The following is a 17,908-nucleotide window of genomic DNA, read 5'->3' on the forward strand; positions in this document are numbered from 1 at the left end:
CAATAAATGATTTTTACTAAGCACTACAGAGTTTCTAAGCAATATTCCATAAGTAACAATAAATGATTTTTACTAAGCACTATAGAGGTTCTAAGCAATATTCCATAAGTAACAACAAATGATTTTTACTAAGCACTATAGAGTTTCTAAGCAATATTCCATAAGTAACAATAAATGATTTTTACTAAGCACTGTAGAGTTTCTAAGCACTATGCTACACCCTTGGGTGGGTACAAGATAATCACATCAGATATAGCCCCTGAACCTTACAATATCACAATTCCACCTCCCAATCTAAGCACTAGGGAGAGGCAAGAATCTTATGCCCAATTTATGGAGGAGGAAACCAAGGTCCAGAGAGGAGAACTGGCTTGCCCACATTCCCTAAACAGCTAGGAATTAGGATCTGGATTTCCTGATTCTCTCCAAGAGATCCTGCTGACCAAAATCCATAAGTGCAGTCCTATAGAGTTAGCAGATGCAATCCCTTACAATCTACAGGATTTAGCACTTAGACAGTCATCCCATCCACACAGAACTTGCGAACCTATTGAAAGGAAAGAATCCATCTTTACCCCACTGGTTTTGTAAATCTGAGTTTTTTACTTTCCAGTAGAAATATAGCAGCAGTTATGGGCATTGCTGGGGTCAACTTGGGGTCGGGTATTGGGGTGACCCATTACTGGGCTGGGGCTTGGAGGGAGGAAAGGATGGGAGAAAATGGGGGAAGAGGGAAAAGAGAAGGTAGAGATGGGGCTTAAAGAGGAGGGGAAAGGGTGCTCTGCACACTGTAAGTGCTCAATAAATACGATTGATTGATTGATTGATTGATTGATTGAGAGAGGTAAGGAAAAAGAGCATGGCGAGTGGAGAGAAGGGAAGAAAAAAGCTCACCTGCTGCTGCTGAGATATCTCACCCTACTCTACCCCGTCTAACTCTGTCGGCAGTCAAACACCAGAAATTCGAGTCAGCCGAAGACGGACCGGACTCTCACCGACAACCTTCCCGGAGCCCGCTCCCCATTTATATCTGACAGGCCACCACTCTCGCCATTTTCACAGGAGGCCTTCCCAGACTGAGCCCCTTCCTTCCTCTCCCCCTCGTCCCCCTCTCCATCCCCCCATCTTACCTCCTTCCCTTCCCCACAGCACCTGTATATATGTATATATGGTTGTACATATTTATTACTCTATTTATTTATTTATTTATTTTACTTGTACATTTCTTTCCTATTTATTTTATTTTGTTGGTATGTTTGGTTCTGTTCTCTGTCTCCCCCTTTTAGACTGTGAGCCCACTGTTGGGTAGGGACTGTCTCTATGTGTTGCCAATTTGTACTTCCCAAGCGCTTGGTACAGTGCTCTGCACACAGTAAGCGCTCAATAAATACGATTGAATGGAATGGAATGAATAAATATGATTGATTGATTGATTGATTCACAGCCCTACAAAAATCTCATCTCCTCCGGGTAGCCTTCCCTGACGAATCTCTCATCTCCCCCTCCGACTGCATCACCTTCACACCTGAGTCCTCAGACCCCAAGCAATCGAGTCAATCAACGGTATTTACAGAGCGCTTACTGCCCGGCAGAGCACTGTACTGAGCATTTGGTTAAGTGCAGTCCTATCATCATCATCATCAATCGTATTTATTGAGCGCTTACTGTGTGCAGAGCACTGTACTAAGCGCTTGGGAAGTACAAATTGGCAACATATAGAGACAGTCCCTACCCAACAGTGGGCTCACAGTCTAAAAGGGGGAGACAAAACCAAACATACTAACAAAATAAAATAAATAGATAGTCCTATAGAGTTAGCAGATGCAATCCCTTACAATCTACAGGATTTAGCACTTAGTTATCCCATCCTCACAGAACTTGCGTACCTATTTTTGTACTTGGCTTCCTCGACCTGTAATTTATTTTAGACTGTGAGCCTACTGTTGGGTAGGGACTGTCTCTATATGTTGCCAATTTGTACTTCCCAAGCACTTAGTACAGTGCTCTGCACATAGTAAGTGCTCAATAAATACGATTGATGATGATGATGATGATTTTTTAGTACCTGACTCCTCTGCTAGATTGTAAGCTCCTTAAGTGCAGGGACTGGGTCTACTATCTCCAATGTATTATGGAGCAGTACAGTCCTCCATCATAATAATTGTGGCATTTGCTAAGCACTTACTGTGTGCCAGGCACTGTACTAAGCGCTGGAATGGATACAAGCTAATCAGGTTGGACACAGTCCCTGTCCCATATGGAGCTCACAGTCTCGATCCCTATTTTATAGATGAGGTAACTGAGGCACAGAGAAGTTAAGTGACTTGCCCATGATCACGCAGCAGACCGATTCCCAGACCGGTGCTCTATCTATTAATGCCACGCTGCTTCATACTGCTACTATGTGCCAAGCACTGTTCTAAGCACTGGTTGTCCCACGTGGGGCTCACAGTCTTAATCCCCATTTTACAGCTGAGGTAACTGAGGCACAGAGAATAATAATAATGATGATGATGACATTTATTAAGCGCTTACTATGTGCAAAGCACTGTTCTAAGCGCTGGGGAGGTTACAAGGTGAGCAGGTTGTCCCACAGGGGGGCTCACAGTCTTAATCCCCATTTTACAGATGAGGTCCCTGAGGCCCAGAGAAGTTAAGTGACTTGTCCTAGGTCACACAGCTGACAAGTGGCGGAGCTGGGATTTGAACCCATGACCTCTGAATCCAAAGCCTGGGCTCTTTCCACTGAGCCACGCTGCTTTTTCCCAAAGTCACACAGCTGATAAATGGCAGAGCCGGAATTAGAACCCATAATAATAATAATAATAATAATAATAATAATAATAATGGCATTTGTTAAGCGCTTACTATGTGCAAAGCACTGTTCTAAGAGCTGATAATGATAGCATTTATTAAGCGCCTACTATGTGCAAAGCACTGCTATAATAATAATGATAGCATTTATTAAGCGCTTACTATGTCAAAGCACTGTTCTAAGCGCTGGGGAGGTTACAAGGTGATCAGGTTGTCCCACGGGGGGCTCACAGTCTTAATCCCCATTTTACAGATGAGGTCACTGAGGCCCAGAGAAGTTAAGTGACTTGTCCAAAGTCACACAGCTGACAAGTGGTGGAGCTGGGATTTGAACCCATGACCTCTGACTCCAAAGCCTGGGCTCTTTCCACTGAGCCACACCGCTTTTTCCCAAAGTCACACAGCTGATAAGTGGCAGAGCCGGGATTAGAACCCATGACCTCTTACTCCCAAGTAAGCAGTGTGGCTAGACTGTGAGCCCGTTGCTGGGTAGGGACTGTCTCTATCTGTCGCCGAATAGGACTTTCCAAGTACTTAGTACAATCAATCAATCAATCAATCGTATTTATTGAGCGCTTACTGTGTGCAGAGCACTGTACTAAGCGCTTGGGAAGTACAAGTTGGCAACATATAGAGAGTCCCTACCCAACAGTGGGCTCACAGTCTAAAAGGGGGAACAGTGCTCTGCACACAGTAAGCGCTCAATAAATACGATTGAATGAATGAAGGAATGAAAGTGTGGCTCTAATCCCAGCTCTGCCACTTGTCTGCTGTGTGACCTTGGGCAAGTAATTTACCTTTCTCAGTTCCCTCCTCTGAAAAATGAGGATTAAGACTGTGAGTCCCGTGAGGGCCGTGGACTGTGTCCAAACTGATTAGCTACCCCAGCGGTTAGTACAGTACCTGATCACCTTGTAACCTCCCCAGCGCTTAGAACAGTGCTTTGCACATAGTAAGCGCTTAATAAATACTATCATTATTATTATTATTATTACAGTGCCTAGCATGCAGTAGGTGTTTAACACATGCCATTTAAAAAAAATACCACTACGGAACTGCTGTGATGTTGACAATGTCTGTGGGGTAGCCTGTGGCTCATTCATTCATTCATTCATTCATTCATTCATTCAATCGTATTTATTGAGCGCTTACTGTGTGCTGGGCACTGGACTAAGCGCTTGGGAAGTACAAGTTGGCAACATATAGAGACGGTCCCTACCCAACAGTGGGCTCACAGTCTATTAAGCACTTACTATGTGCCTAGCACTGTACTAAGCACCAGCGAAGATGCCAGATCATCAGGTCCAACATAGGACTCACAGTCTAAGCAGAAGGGAGAACAGGTACTGAATCCCCATTTTTCAGATGAGGGAACTGAGGCACAGAGGAGTGATTTGTGTGGCCCAGTGGAAAGAGCACGGGCTTGGGAGTCAGAGGTCATGGGTTCTAATCCTGCTCTGCCACATGTCTGCTGTGTGACCTTGGGCAAGTCACTTAACTTCCCTGATCCTCAGTTCCCTCATCTGAAAAATGGGGATTAAGACTGTGAGCCCCACATGGGACAATCTGATCACCTTGTATCCCCCCCAGCGCTTAGAAGAGTGCTTTGCACATATTCATTCATTCATTCATTCAATCGTATTTATTGAGCGCTTACCGTGTGCAGAGCACTGTACTAAGCTCTTGGGAAGTACAAGTTGGCAACATAGTAAGCACTTAACAAATGCCATCATTGAGAAGTAGCGTGGCTCAGTGGAAAGATCACGGGCTTGGGAGTCGGAGGTCGTGGGTTCCAATCCCGGCTCTGCCACTTATCAGCTCTGTGACTTTGGGCAAGTCACTTAACTTCTCTGTGCCTCAGTTACCTCACCTGTAAAATGGGGATTAAGACTGTGAGCCCCACGTGGGACAACCTGATTCGCATGTATCTACCCCAGCGCTTAGAACAGTGCTTGGCACATAATAAGCGCTTAACAAATACCATTATTATTATTATTTGCCCAAGGTCACACCCAAATATCATGAGAAGCAGTGTGGCTTAGTGGAAAGAGCAAGGGCTTGGGAGGCAGAGGTCATGGGTTCTAATTCGGGCTCCACCACGTAGCTGTGTGACTTTGTGCAAGCCACTTCACTTCTCTGGGCCTCAGTTACCTCATCTGTACAATGGGGATGAAGACTGAGCCCCACGTGGGACAACCTGATGACCCTGTATCTACCCTAGCGCTCAGAACAGTGCTTGGCACATCGTAAGCGCTTAACAAACGCCATTATTAGTATGATAGTCTTAAAGCATTCAAGCGACTACCATTCTGCAAGTCTTTAAAACGAGTGATTCTGAGTTTTACCTATTTAATTCCCCACCTCTTCGATCCCTTCGAGAATTAAAGTAAAAAGGGGCTGGGCTGGGGAAGAAGAAGCCACTTGACCCGGTGGCCCTTCTTGTATCTACCCCAATGCTTAGAACAGTGTTGGCACATAGTAAGCACTTAATTATTAATAATAATAAGAATAATAAACACCCTTGTTCCCTTTGAGGGCAGTCAGTCCAACAGGGGTATTTATTGAGCACTTACTGTGTGCAAAGCACTGTACTGAAGTCTTTCCTTCTCCAGCCCAGCCCGCACCCTCCGCTCCTCCGCCGCTAATCTCCTCACCGTCCCTCGTTCTCGCCTGTCCCGCCATCGACCCCCGGCCCACGTCCTCTCCCGGGCCTGGAATGGCCTCCCTCTGCCCACCCGCCAAGCTAGCTCTCTTCCTCCCTTCAAGGCCCTGCTGAGAGCTCACCTCCTCCAGGAGGCCTTCCCAGACTGAGCCCCTTCTTTCCTCTCCCCCTCGTCCCCCTCTCCATCCCCCCGTCTTACCTCCTTCCCTTCCCCACAGCACCTGTATATATGTATATATGGTTGTACATATTTATTACTCTATTTATTTATTTATTTATTTATTTTACTTGTACATTTCTATCCTACTTATTTTATTTTGTTGGTATGTTTGGTTCTGTTCTCTGTCTCCCCCTTTTAGACTGTGAGCCCACTGTTGGGTAGGGACTGTCTCTATGTGATGCCAATTTGTACTTCCCAAGCGCTTAGTACAGTGCTCTGCACATAGTAAGCGCTCAATAAATACGATTGATTGATTGATTGATTGATTCCTCCCTTCAAGGCCCTATTGAGAGCTCACCTCCTCCAGGAGGCCTTCCCAGACTGAGCCCCCTCCTTCCTCTCCCCTTCGTCCCCCTCGCCATCCCCCCGTCTTACCTCCTTCCCTTCCCCACAGCACCTGTATATATGTATATATGTTTGTACAGATTTATTACTCTATTTTACTTGTCCATATCTATTCTATTTATTTTATTTTGTTAATCTGTTTGGTTTTGTTCTCTGTCTCCCCCTTCTAGACTGTGAACCCACTGTTGGGTAGGGACTGTCTCTAGATGTTGCCGACTTGGACTTCCCAAGTGCTTAGTACAGTGCTGTGCACACAGTAAGCGCTCAATAAATATGATTGATTGATTGACTGATTGAATGCCTTCTGGCAAGGTGGCTGTGAGGGTCCATGGGGTTTATGCAGCTAATATAGTTGTTCCAAAGTCTGGACATCAGACTTATCTCTGAAGTGTCCACCCGGCTGTCTGGGCAGGCTGGGGTAAGTGGAAATCTGACTTACCTTCTCTGGGCTACCAGGGCCATGAGGAGCCTCTGGTTGAGCCTGGACTCTAATGGACTCTAATGAGTCAGGTTAGGTCAAAATCTACTGGCAACGTGAAGGAGTGGAGCTCTATCTTGAAGATGATGGCGTTTGTTAAGCGCTTACTATGTGCAAAACACTGTCCTAAGCGCTGGGGGAGGTTACAAGGTGATCAAGTCGTCTCACAGTTTTAATCCCCATTTCACAGATGAGGTAACTGAGGCACAGAGAAGTGACTTGCCCGAACTCACACAGCTGACAGTTGGCAGAGCCGGGATTTGAACCCACGTTCTCTGACTCCAAAGCCCGGGCTTTTTCCACTGAGCCAAGCCCTTTTGGGGTCCAAAGGACGAGGAGGCCAGCAGTGTGGCCCGGTGGATAGAGCCCACGCCTGGGAGTCAGAGGGACTTGGGTTCTAATCCCGGCTCTGCCGCTGGTCGGCTGTGTGACCTTGGATAAGTCCCTTCACTTCTCTGGGCCTCAGTTCCCTCATCTGGAAAATGGGGGATAAGAATGTGAGCTCCCATATGGGTTAGATGCTGTGTCCAATCTAATTAACTTGTATCTACTCCAGTGCTGGGCACATGGCAAGTGCTTAACAAATACCATTTAAAAAAAAAGAGGCGGGCTAGCTACTGATGCCCATCATGACCAAAATCCAAGAGGATGAGACTAACAGCTTTAAGCCTTATTGCCAACCCCATTTCTCCCACAGAATAATAATAATAATAATAATGTTGGTATTTGTTAAGCGCTTACTATGTGCCAAGCACTGTTCGAAGCACTGGGGGGATACAGAAGCAGCATGGCCTGGTGGCACAGACTTGGGAGTCAGAGGACATGGGTTCTAATCCCGCCTCTGCCACTGGTCTTCTGGGTGACCTTGGGAAAGTCACTCAACTTCTCTGTGCCTCAGTTAGCTCATCTGTAAAACGGGGATTAAGACTGTGAGTCCCACAGGGGACTCTTAGAACAGCGCTTGGCACATAAAAGCGTTTAACAAATACCATAATTATTATTGTTATTATCATTTATTGGTGGATGTCACCCTTTTCAACAGTATCCCACAGCACCTGTATATATGTTTGTACATATTTATTACTCTATTTATTTTACTTGTACATATTTATTCTATTTATTTTATTTGGTTAGTATTGTTTGTTTTGTTGTCTGTCTCCCCCTTCTAGACTGTGAGCCCGCTGTTGGGTAGGGACCGTCTCTATGTGTTGCCGACTTGGACTTCCCAAGCGCTTAGTACAGTGCTCTGCACACAGTAAGCGCTCAATAAATACGATCGAATGAATGAATGACTGAATGAATACACCTTTCCAGGTTCCCAGCAAAGCTATTAGCTACAGTCAGAGCGTGCACGCGGCATTACTCGATCGGTATTTATCTTCGAAATTTCCCTACGAGGTTACTGGTAACAATAAAATTCTTCATTCCACCCTTGAGAAAACATCCAAGAAAAATTCAAAGTGCAGTACAAAGGGGCAGAGAGCAAGCTCAACAACTCACTTTTCCCAAGACTGGGAAGTCATTCAAGCCTCCACCCGGATCCTTCCAGGTGCTGCTAGCTCCGTGGTGAATACTGACAGAATATTCTTCCAAGTCTCCCAAAAAGGCTGATTGCCCTTTTCAGCCTCACATACACCCAGAGGAAAATTTCACAGTCGGTGACATCTTCCTCAAGTATGAAGGGCAACTGTAATTAGATTTCAGAGCTACCGACGCCTGCAGTGATGATTATATTGAGTATTCTCCTACGGAACGGCGGAGAAGTCCATTCTGGAGGTGGTTGGAGCTTATAATATCATAGAGTCTTCTTGCCTGTTTCTCTGAGGGTCAATCTAGATTATCTATCAATCAATCAATCGTATTTATTGAGCGCTTACTGTGTGCAGAGCACTGGACTAAGCGCTTGGGAAGTCCAAGTTGGCAACATATAGAGACAGTCCCTACCCAACAGTGGGCTCACAGTCTAAAAGGGGGAGACGGAGAACAAAGCCAAACATACTAACAAAATAAAATAAATAGAATAGATATGTACAAGTAAAATAAATAAATAAATAGAGTAATATTATAAAATCCTTGAAGACAGGGATCGTACGTACTATCTCCAATACACTCTCATTCATTCAATCGTGCTTTACTGAGTGCTTAATGTGTGCAGAGCACTGTACTAAGTGCTTGGAAAGTACATTTCAGCAACAGATAGAGACAATCCCTGCCCACAATGGGCTCACTGGCTAGAAGAGGGGAGACAGGCATCAAAACAAGTAAACAGCCATCGATAGCATCGATATAAGTAAATAGAATTGTAGCTATATATGTCATTAATAAAATAAATAGTATTATAAATATGTACACATGTAAACACAAGTGCTGTGGAGCGGAGGAGGGGGTAGAGCCAAGGGAGCTAGTGGGGGCAATGAGGAGGGGAAGGGGAGCAGAGGAAAATGGGAGCTTAGTCTCGGACTCTCCCAACTGCTTAATACAGTGCTCTTTCTGCACAGAGTGAGCATTTACTGAACACCATTGATTGATTGATTTTATAGGCCCGAGTGTATTAAACTTCTAGTTAGGACGTTGTTCTTTAATGTCACTAAATAGTAGTTTTTAAAGGGGTTTCTTGAGGTTTTCAGTGTCTGTGAAAATAAGGAAAACCTTAGTGGTTGCTCCGATCTACTAAAGGCAAATAATAATAATAATAATAATGATGATGGTATGTGTTAAGCGCTTACTATGTGCAAACCACTGTTCTAAGCACTGGGATATCAGGTTGTCTCACGTGGGGCTCACAGTCAATCCCCATTTTACAGACGAGGGAGCTGAGGAACAGAGAAGTTAAGTGACTCGCCCAAAGTCACACAGCTGACAATTGGCGGAGTTGGCATTTGAACCCATGACCGCTGACTCCAAAGCCCGGGCTTTTTCCACTGAGCCATGACGCTTCTCTACGTTACATCTAGCTTGTCATCTTGAGTTCGTCTCATGAAATTACTTTCATGGAAAAACGCCTCATCTCGACAAGCAATGGACAGCATGACACAACTAAACCTAGTTTCCACAGACTATCGTCTCTGAAATTATTTTTTTTTCTGCCCCTAGAGATCATTTCCCCTTGACAATATCCCTGCCGGAGGAATGATTTAACGCGCCGGTAAATCATTCTTCTTTTGGGGCTTTCTGGTGAGGATGTGAATGAATGTTATTTTTTTTTGTAGTCCTCCCAGCACTCTTAATCCTTGGAAAAGCACTGGGATTTTGGGCTTGTAGTTAGTTAGTCCTGAAATAGAGTCGGCACAAAACATCATGTCCTCTGAGCCAATTTCAACTAATGCAATGTAGTAGCACTCTGCTGGGAAACAACAGGAATCGATAGCGCAGCGCAGAGCAATCATCTGTCTCTTTGGAGCAGAGTGAGGTCTTACTCGCACCAAATAATAATAATGATGGCATTTATTAAGCGCTTACTATGTGCAAAGCACTGAAGGAGTCTATGTCTGCCAGAATTTGCTGGAGAGACAGGCCTCAAGTGAGCACTAAATCAGTGTATGCAAAGATAATGGTCAGGACAATGACATTTTTTATGGATGACAATGTTAGCATTTTTAATAGTTTAAATTCATAATTTTTCCATTAGATTTTCCATGGCTTATTTTACATTGCTGTTTTTTAGGGTTTTTTTTTAAATGATATTTGTCAAGCATTTACTACATGTCAAGTACTGCCCTAGATACAAAATGATCCTCATCATCATCAATCGTATTTATTGAGCGCTTACTATGTGCAGAGCACTGTACTGAGCGCTTGGGAAGTACAAATTGGCAACATATAGAGACGGTCCCTACCCAACAGTGGGCTCACAGTCTAAAGGGGGGAGACAGAGAACAAAACCAAACATACTAACAAAATAAAATAAATAGAATAGATATGTACAAGTAAAATAAATAAATAAATAATAATGATAATAATAATAATAATGATAATAATAATAATGAGGGCTTTTGTTAAGCGCAAGGAGGGCTTTTGTTAAGTGCTTACTATGTGCACAATACTGTTCTAAGCACTGGAGAGGATACAAGGTGATCAGGTTGTCCCACATGGGGCTGTCTTAATCCCCATTTTACAGATGAGGTAACTGAGGCACAGAAGTGAAGTGACTTGCCCAAAGTCACACAGCTGGCATGTGGCGGAGCCAGGATTAGAACCCATGACCTCTGACTCCCACGCCTGGGCTGCTTCCACTGAGCCATGCTGCTCCCTATCCCACGAGGGGCTCAGAGTCCAAGGGAGAACATGTATTGGATTCCCATTTTAGAGATGAGGAAACCGAGACACAGAGAAGTTAGCTGCCCAAAGTCACACAGCAGACTCGTGGCACAGCTGGGATCAGACTGTGAGCCCACTGTTGGGTAGGGACTGTCTCTATATGTTGCCAATTTGTACTTCCCAAGTGCTTAGTACAGTGCTCTGCACATAGTAAGCCCTCAATAAATACGATTGATGATGATGATGATCAGACTTCAGGTCCTTTGACTTTCATGGCTTGGGTTCCTTCCACTAGGCCAAAGTGCTTCAGGAGTGTTAACTCTGCTTTTTGTGTTTTTTCCTAATCTTTTTCTAAAAATGCTTTTACAGCGTTATGGTAAATTTTTGAGTCTCAGGAATGCATGGGGACACTTTAAATTATATACTCTGGCAATCTACACAGGACTCTATTTTCATAGAAGCAAAAAGAATCATTTTTTTGTTTTTTTAATTCATTCATTCATTCAATCATAAAATCATATTTATTGAGCGCTTACTGTGTGCAGAGCACTGTACTGAGCACTTGAGAGAGGACAATACAACAATAAACAGACACATTCCCTTCCCACAAAGAGCTTAGAGGGATGAGCTCTTTTCACTGGGCAATGCTGCTTTTCTATGAGGATACTTAGGTTTTCCATGAACTTGTGGGGAAAAAAAATCTCTTTTTCCAAAAGTGGAATAAAGGATAACTTATTTCAAAGCAACCCTAAATTATCAATAGTACATTTTCAATAGAGAAGCAGCATGGCATAGTGGATAGAGCACAGGCCTAAAGATCATGGGTTCTAATCCAGACTCCACCACTTTTCTGCTGTGAGACCTTGGGCAAGCCACTTCACTTCTCTGGGCCTCAGTTATTTCATCTGCAAAATGGGGATTAAGACTGTGAGCCCCATGAGGGACAGGGACTGTGTCCAACCCGCTATTCTTGTCTCCACCCCAGCACTTTGTACAGTTTCTGGCACATAGTAAGTGCTTAACAAATACGAAAATTATTATTAATAATATTAATATAAGCAAAGCCAAATAGCTAACTTTCAGTTCCAGTGTCAAGTGTTTAGTTCCCGTTACCGCTTGTAAATATTTTAAATCACAGCAGCTTATGTGAATCTATGCTCAAAAGTAGATTTTTGGAGAAAAATGTTTATAAATGACTGAATGCCATACCCCTCGGGTCACAAGAATAGACTCAAATGACAGATGTTTACAGTCCCCTGAGGGCTACGCAGTGTGGGAAAAGGTGAAAATGGCAAAAAAAAAATCCCAAAAGACAGATCTTCAAGGATCCCCTTTATGCATTCTTGATTAGTTCCATGAAAATAAAGCGGTAAGTGAAAGAACACTAAACAAAATCTAAATTCACATATGAAATACACTGAGGTACATTAATGTGTTTGCAAAATCTGAAAGTGTGGCCTAAGTGAAAAGAGTGTGAAACTTGCGGTCAGAGACCATGATCTATTCCCAAATTTGCCAATGGTTTGTGGGAATTTTGGCCATCATTTAATCTCATCTGGAAAACAGGGTTAAAATATCTCTGATTCCTCCCCCTTCAAATGCAAGCCCCACATGAGTCAGGGACTATATGTGGGTCATTATCTTATATCTACAATGTGCTTAGCCCGGTAATTGAAACCTAGTGAGTCCTTAATAAGTACCCCCAAAATGGACCAAGACAATATAAATATGTTAAAAACAGTGAGGCAAAACATAAAAAAGTTACCTGATCAATTTACAATGTAAATATGTTGAAAATAATGAAACAAAACCTAATCAAAATAGTTGCACGGTCAATTTCCAACGTACCGATAGTATAAGATTATTCACTGGATTTTAACTTTTAGGAACATATAGGTAAATATTACATTTTCAAAGCGTTGTCTTTTAAATCTGACCCAGCCAATAAAACCAAAAACCGGAAACCCGCCACCTCATATTAATCATTATTATCTAGGGTTAAATAATAATAATAATAATGGCATTTATTAAGTGCTTACTATGTGCAAAGCACTGTACTAAACCCTGGGGAGATTACAAGGAGATTACAATTCGTTAAATACGAATTTGTCTCTCTATTCAGGTTATTCAAACTCAAAGTGTGGAGCAGGAGGCAAAGAGCATAAGGAGGGAGGTAACTGAGCCAGGGCAAACTTGCCAAACTCACTCAATCAATCGTATTTATTAAGCACTTACTGTGTGCAGAAGAGCACTGTACTAAGCACTTGGGAGAGTATGCTATAACAGAGTTGGAAGACACATTTTCTGCCCAAATTGTGCTTGCCGTCTAGACGGGGAGACGGACATTAACGTAAATAAAAAATTAAGGTCGTCTACTCAAGCGCTGTCGGGTTGAGGGAGGGGTGAATAAAGGAAACAAATCCAAGTGCAAGGGAGTGGGAAAAGAGGAAAGGAGGGCTTAGTCAGGGAAGGTTTCTTGGAGAAGATGAGCGTTCAAAAAGGCTTTGAAGGTGGGGAGAGTAATTGTCAGATATAAAAGGGGAGGGTGGTCCAGGCCAGAGGCGGGATGTAGGCGAGATACTGGCGGCAAGGATGAAGAGATCGAGATACAGTCAGTAGGTTGGCATGAGAGGAGCGAAGTGGGCAGGCTGCGTTGAAGCGGGAGAGAAGTAAGGTGAAGTAAGAGGGGGAAAGGTGCTGGACTGCTTTAAACTGAGAATATTGCATTTAATACTGGAATTGAAAATCAATAACGTTATCGGGAGAGGGCATTAAACAAACAGCCATTTACACGGACTCCCTGGAGCTTCAAAATCAGTTTTAAATCCAATCTCGGGACTGAACGAGATGTTTGGGCGCCAAGGGTGTGCTTGTGGGCTGCGGTCTGCAGTGCTGCTGGTGACATCATTCGAGGTTGAGCGAATTCAAACTCAGAGGCACAGGCTGGAGGAGCTGTGTGGCTCAGTGGAAAGGGCCCGGGCTTTGGAGTCCGAGGTCATGGGTTCAAATCCCGGCTCCGCCAATTGTCAGCTGTATGACTTTGCGCACGTCACTTCACTTCTCTGGGCCTCAGAGACCTCATCTGTAAAATGGGGATGAAGACTGTGAGCCCCCCGTGGGACAACCTGATCACCTTGTAACCACCCCAGTGCTTTGCACATAGTAAGTGCTTAATAAATGCCATTATTATTATTATTATCTGCCAAGCTCTCATTCATTCAATCGTATTTGGTGAGTGCTTACTATGTGCAGAGCACTGTTCTCATCAGATTGCAATATAAACAGGGATTCATTCATTCATTCGTTCGATCATATTCATTGAGCGCTGTGTGCAAAGCACTATATGAAGCACTTGGGAGAGTACAGCAGAACAACAAACAGATGCATTCCTGCCCACAATGAGCTCACAGTCTAGAGGCGACTTTAGGGGCTGGAAAAGTGTCTACCAACTCTATTCTACTGCATTCTCCCAAGCACTTAGTACAGTGTTCTGCACACAGTAAATGCTCAATAAATATGACTGATTGATAGATTGACTGTGACTTTGAATTCAGCCATTCTCCATCGTGAGAGCTCCTAACAAACTGATTCCCTGGGCTGTTTTTTCCCTTTACAGTGGGCTGGTTCCAAACAATTAACCAATTGATCATATTTACTCTTTACTTCAATCACTTTCCTAAGCACTAAGGGAGTACAAAAGAACAGAGTTGGTAAACAAGATCCCTGCCTCAAAAATCTGTCTCTCACAATCTGGAAACTACCATGATCTGCACCAGAAATTATTGTCCCGACAGTGAGAAATCAATCAATCGATCTATCAGTATGATTTTATTTTATTTTATTTGTACATATCTATTCTATTTATTTTATTTTGTTAGTATGTTTGGTTTTGTTCTCTGTCTCCCGCTTTTAGACTGTGAGCCCACTGTTGGGTAGGGACTGTCTCTAGATGTTGCCAATTTGTACTTCCCAAGCGCTTAGTACAGTGCTCTGCACATAGTAAGCGCTCAATAAATACGATTGATGATGATGATTTATTGAGCATTTACTGTGTGCTAAGCACCGTACTCAGTGCCTGGGAAAGTACAATACAAGATTCTTTACACCCACAAACCGAATTCATCTTCGGGAAGTGAAATAAAACTCAATTCACTCTTCTCAAGTCAGCTCTAAATAAAACTAGACACAAATCAACTAATGTAGCTTATGATGTTCTTTAAAGTAGTCATGTCATTACAGTTTCTATTAAGTAAGCAAGAGGCAACACAGTACTATTTTAAAAGCCCTCTTCCAACAGAACAGCTCTTTTTGACAAGGTCTTTCCATGAAAAGCAGCCTCCTCTTTCTGAATTCACCCCAAAGACCGAAGAAAACACATTATCATGGTGCCCAGTGTTGATTTTTCACATAGCCCCGAGAACAAAATCGTAGACACATTGACTGGATTACTGTAAATCAGTCAACCCATGAAGCCAGAAGAATTTCTAAACTCTCAAAATCAGAGGACAGGAGTGGGGAATGAGAGACTCTGAGTCACAATCTGAACCCCTGGCAAATAAGTAGGGCCCCAAATGTATTCACGTTAAACTAGGCTCGAATCTATTTTTAACTTGGCCGGTAAGGAAAAGCAAAATTCATTTTGTTTTTCTTTCGCTATTTTCCCCCGAGACTTTAGTCATACCAAGCATACTGCAGTAGAAAGGGGCCATCAAATGATTTCTAAAAATAGAAGACTCGAACTATTACTGGGTTTGTATTCTTTACTGCATGTTTACCTGTAGATTAGAGATCCTTTTGTCCTAATTTTAAATCCTATAGAATTTCCACCTGTAATTGAAAGACAATTGAGAGGTTGAAAGGGTTGGGTATGTGGGAACGTGGAAATGTTTCCTTCCTGTTATTGTTCGGGAAAAATTACAAGTATGGTGTGTTAAAAGGGAGCAGGATCTATCCATCCATCAATGGTATTTACTGAGTGCTTACTGTATGCACATCACTTGTTCAGTCAATCGTATTTCATTCATTCAATCGTATTTATTGAGTGCTCACCGTGTGCAAAGCACTGTACTGAGCACTTGGGAGAGTACAATACAACAACAGACAGACACAGTCCCTGCCAAAATGAGTTCACAGTCTAGAGAACGACACTTGTTGCTACAAGTAATCAACAGGGAGCAAGAATAATAGTAATAATAACAATTTTGGTATTTGTTAAGCGCTTACTATGTGCAAAGCACAGTTCTAAGCGCTGGAGAGGATACAAGGTGATCAGGTTGTCTCATGTCGGGATCACAATCTTAATCCCCATTTTAAAGATGAGGTAACTGAGGCACAGAGAAGGTAAGTGAGTTGCCCAAAGTCACACAGCTGACAAGCGGCGGAGTGGGATTTGAACCCATGACCTCTGAATCCCCAGCCCGTGCTCTTTCCACTGAGCCAAGCTGCTTCTCTATGAATGAATGAAACGTTACTATAAATTCTGCATTTTTTTCCACTCAAAGTAATTGCCTTTAAGGTAGCTATAGAAATATTGGAAGCAACATGGCCTGGAGGAAAGAGCTGAGAGCTCACCTCCTCCAGGAGGCCTTCACTGACTGAGCCCCTTCCTTCCTCTCCCCCTCGTCCCCCCCTCCATCCCCCCACCTTACCTCCTTCCCTTCCCCACAGCACCTGTATATATGGATATATGTTTGTACATATTTATTACTCTATTTATTTATTTATTCATTTGACTTGTACATATCTATTCTATTTATTTTATTTTGTTAGTATGTTCGGTTTTGTTCTCTGTCTCCCCCTTTTAGACTGTGAGCCCGCTGTTGGGTAGGGACTGTCTCTATATGTTGCCAACTTGTACTTCCCAAGCGCTTAGTACAGTGCTCTGCACACAGTAAGCGCTCAATAAATACGATTGATTGATTGATTGATTGATTGATTGAATCAGAGGCTCTTCACTCTAATCCCAGCTCCTCCACTTATCTGCTGTGTGACCTAGGCAAGTCAGTTAACTTCTCTTTGCCTCAGTTTCCTTATCTGCAAAATATGGATTCCGTACCTGTCTCCCTCTTATTTAGACTGTGAGCCCCATGTGAGACCTGATTATCTTGTATCTACCCCAGAGTTTAGTACAGTGCTTGGCACATAGTGCTTAATGAATACTACATTTATTATTACTTATTATTAAATACATTTTATGAGGTCAAAAGAGTAGAATCCTTGATTGGTTATCAGAGCTCCAAGAATACCACTCCTAAAATACTTCAATATTAGAGAAGCAGGATGGCTCAGTGGGAAAAGCCCAGGCTCGGGAGTCAGAGGTCATGGGTTCTAATCCTGGCTCCACCACTTGTCGGCTGTGTGACTTTGGGCAAGTCACTTCACTTCTCTGGGCCTCAGTTCCCTCATCTGGAAAATGGGGATGAAGACTGTGAGCCCCACGTGGGACAACCTGATCACCTTGTATCCCCCCAGCGCTTAGAGCAGTGCTTTGCACATTGTAAGTGCTTAATAAATGCCATCATTATTATTATTATTCAATGGGAGGAAGGAAGCCCCATCCCCAGAATAGCAGAGGGAGGACAGAAACTGGAACCTAGTCACCTCACCAGAATAATAGTGGCATTTGTTAAACTCTTATTATGTTCCAAGCACTGGGTAGTTACAAGATACCCAGTCCCTGTCCCACCTGGGCCTCATGTTCCGAAGTAGGAGGGAGACCTGGCATTGAATCACCATTTTACAGGTGAGGTAAACTGAGTCACAGAGAAGTTTAGGACTTTCCCGAGCAGGGAACTGGCAGAGCTGGAATTAGAACCCAGCTCCTCTGATTCCCAGGCCTGTGTTCTCTCCACTAGACCATGCTGTTTCTCTTAAAATGATTACTGGAAGGAAATTATCTTAGAATGAGGCATTTCCCCATTTTCTATGGGTTTTCCCATTAAAAATTCACCCAATCCTACGAGCCCATAATAGGTGCTTAATTTCTGCCTTTGCCTTATTGATTGCTATCTCGTATTTCCTCCCATGGGACACTATGGTCAAGGGACAATTCTCAAACGTTGGAGTTCATGTTTCTTTCCTATATATAAGGAGCAAGGGATAGATTCTCCTGTAGGATTTACCAAAGCGAGAT

The sequence above is a fragment of the Tachyglossus aculeatus genome, chromosome 14, assembly GCF_015852505.1.
Source record: "Tachyglossus aculeatus isolate mTacAcu1 chromosome 14, mTacAcu1.pri, whole genome shotgun sequence".
NCBI classification, from domain to species: domain Eukaryota; kingdom Metazoa; phylum Chordata; class Mammalia; order Monotremata; family Tachyglossidae; genus Tachyglossus; species Tachyglossus aculeatus.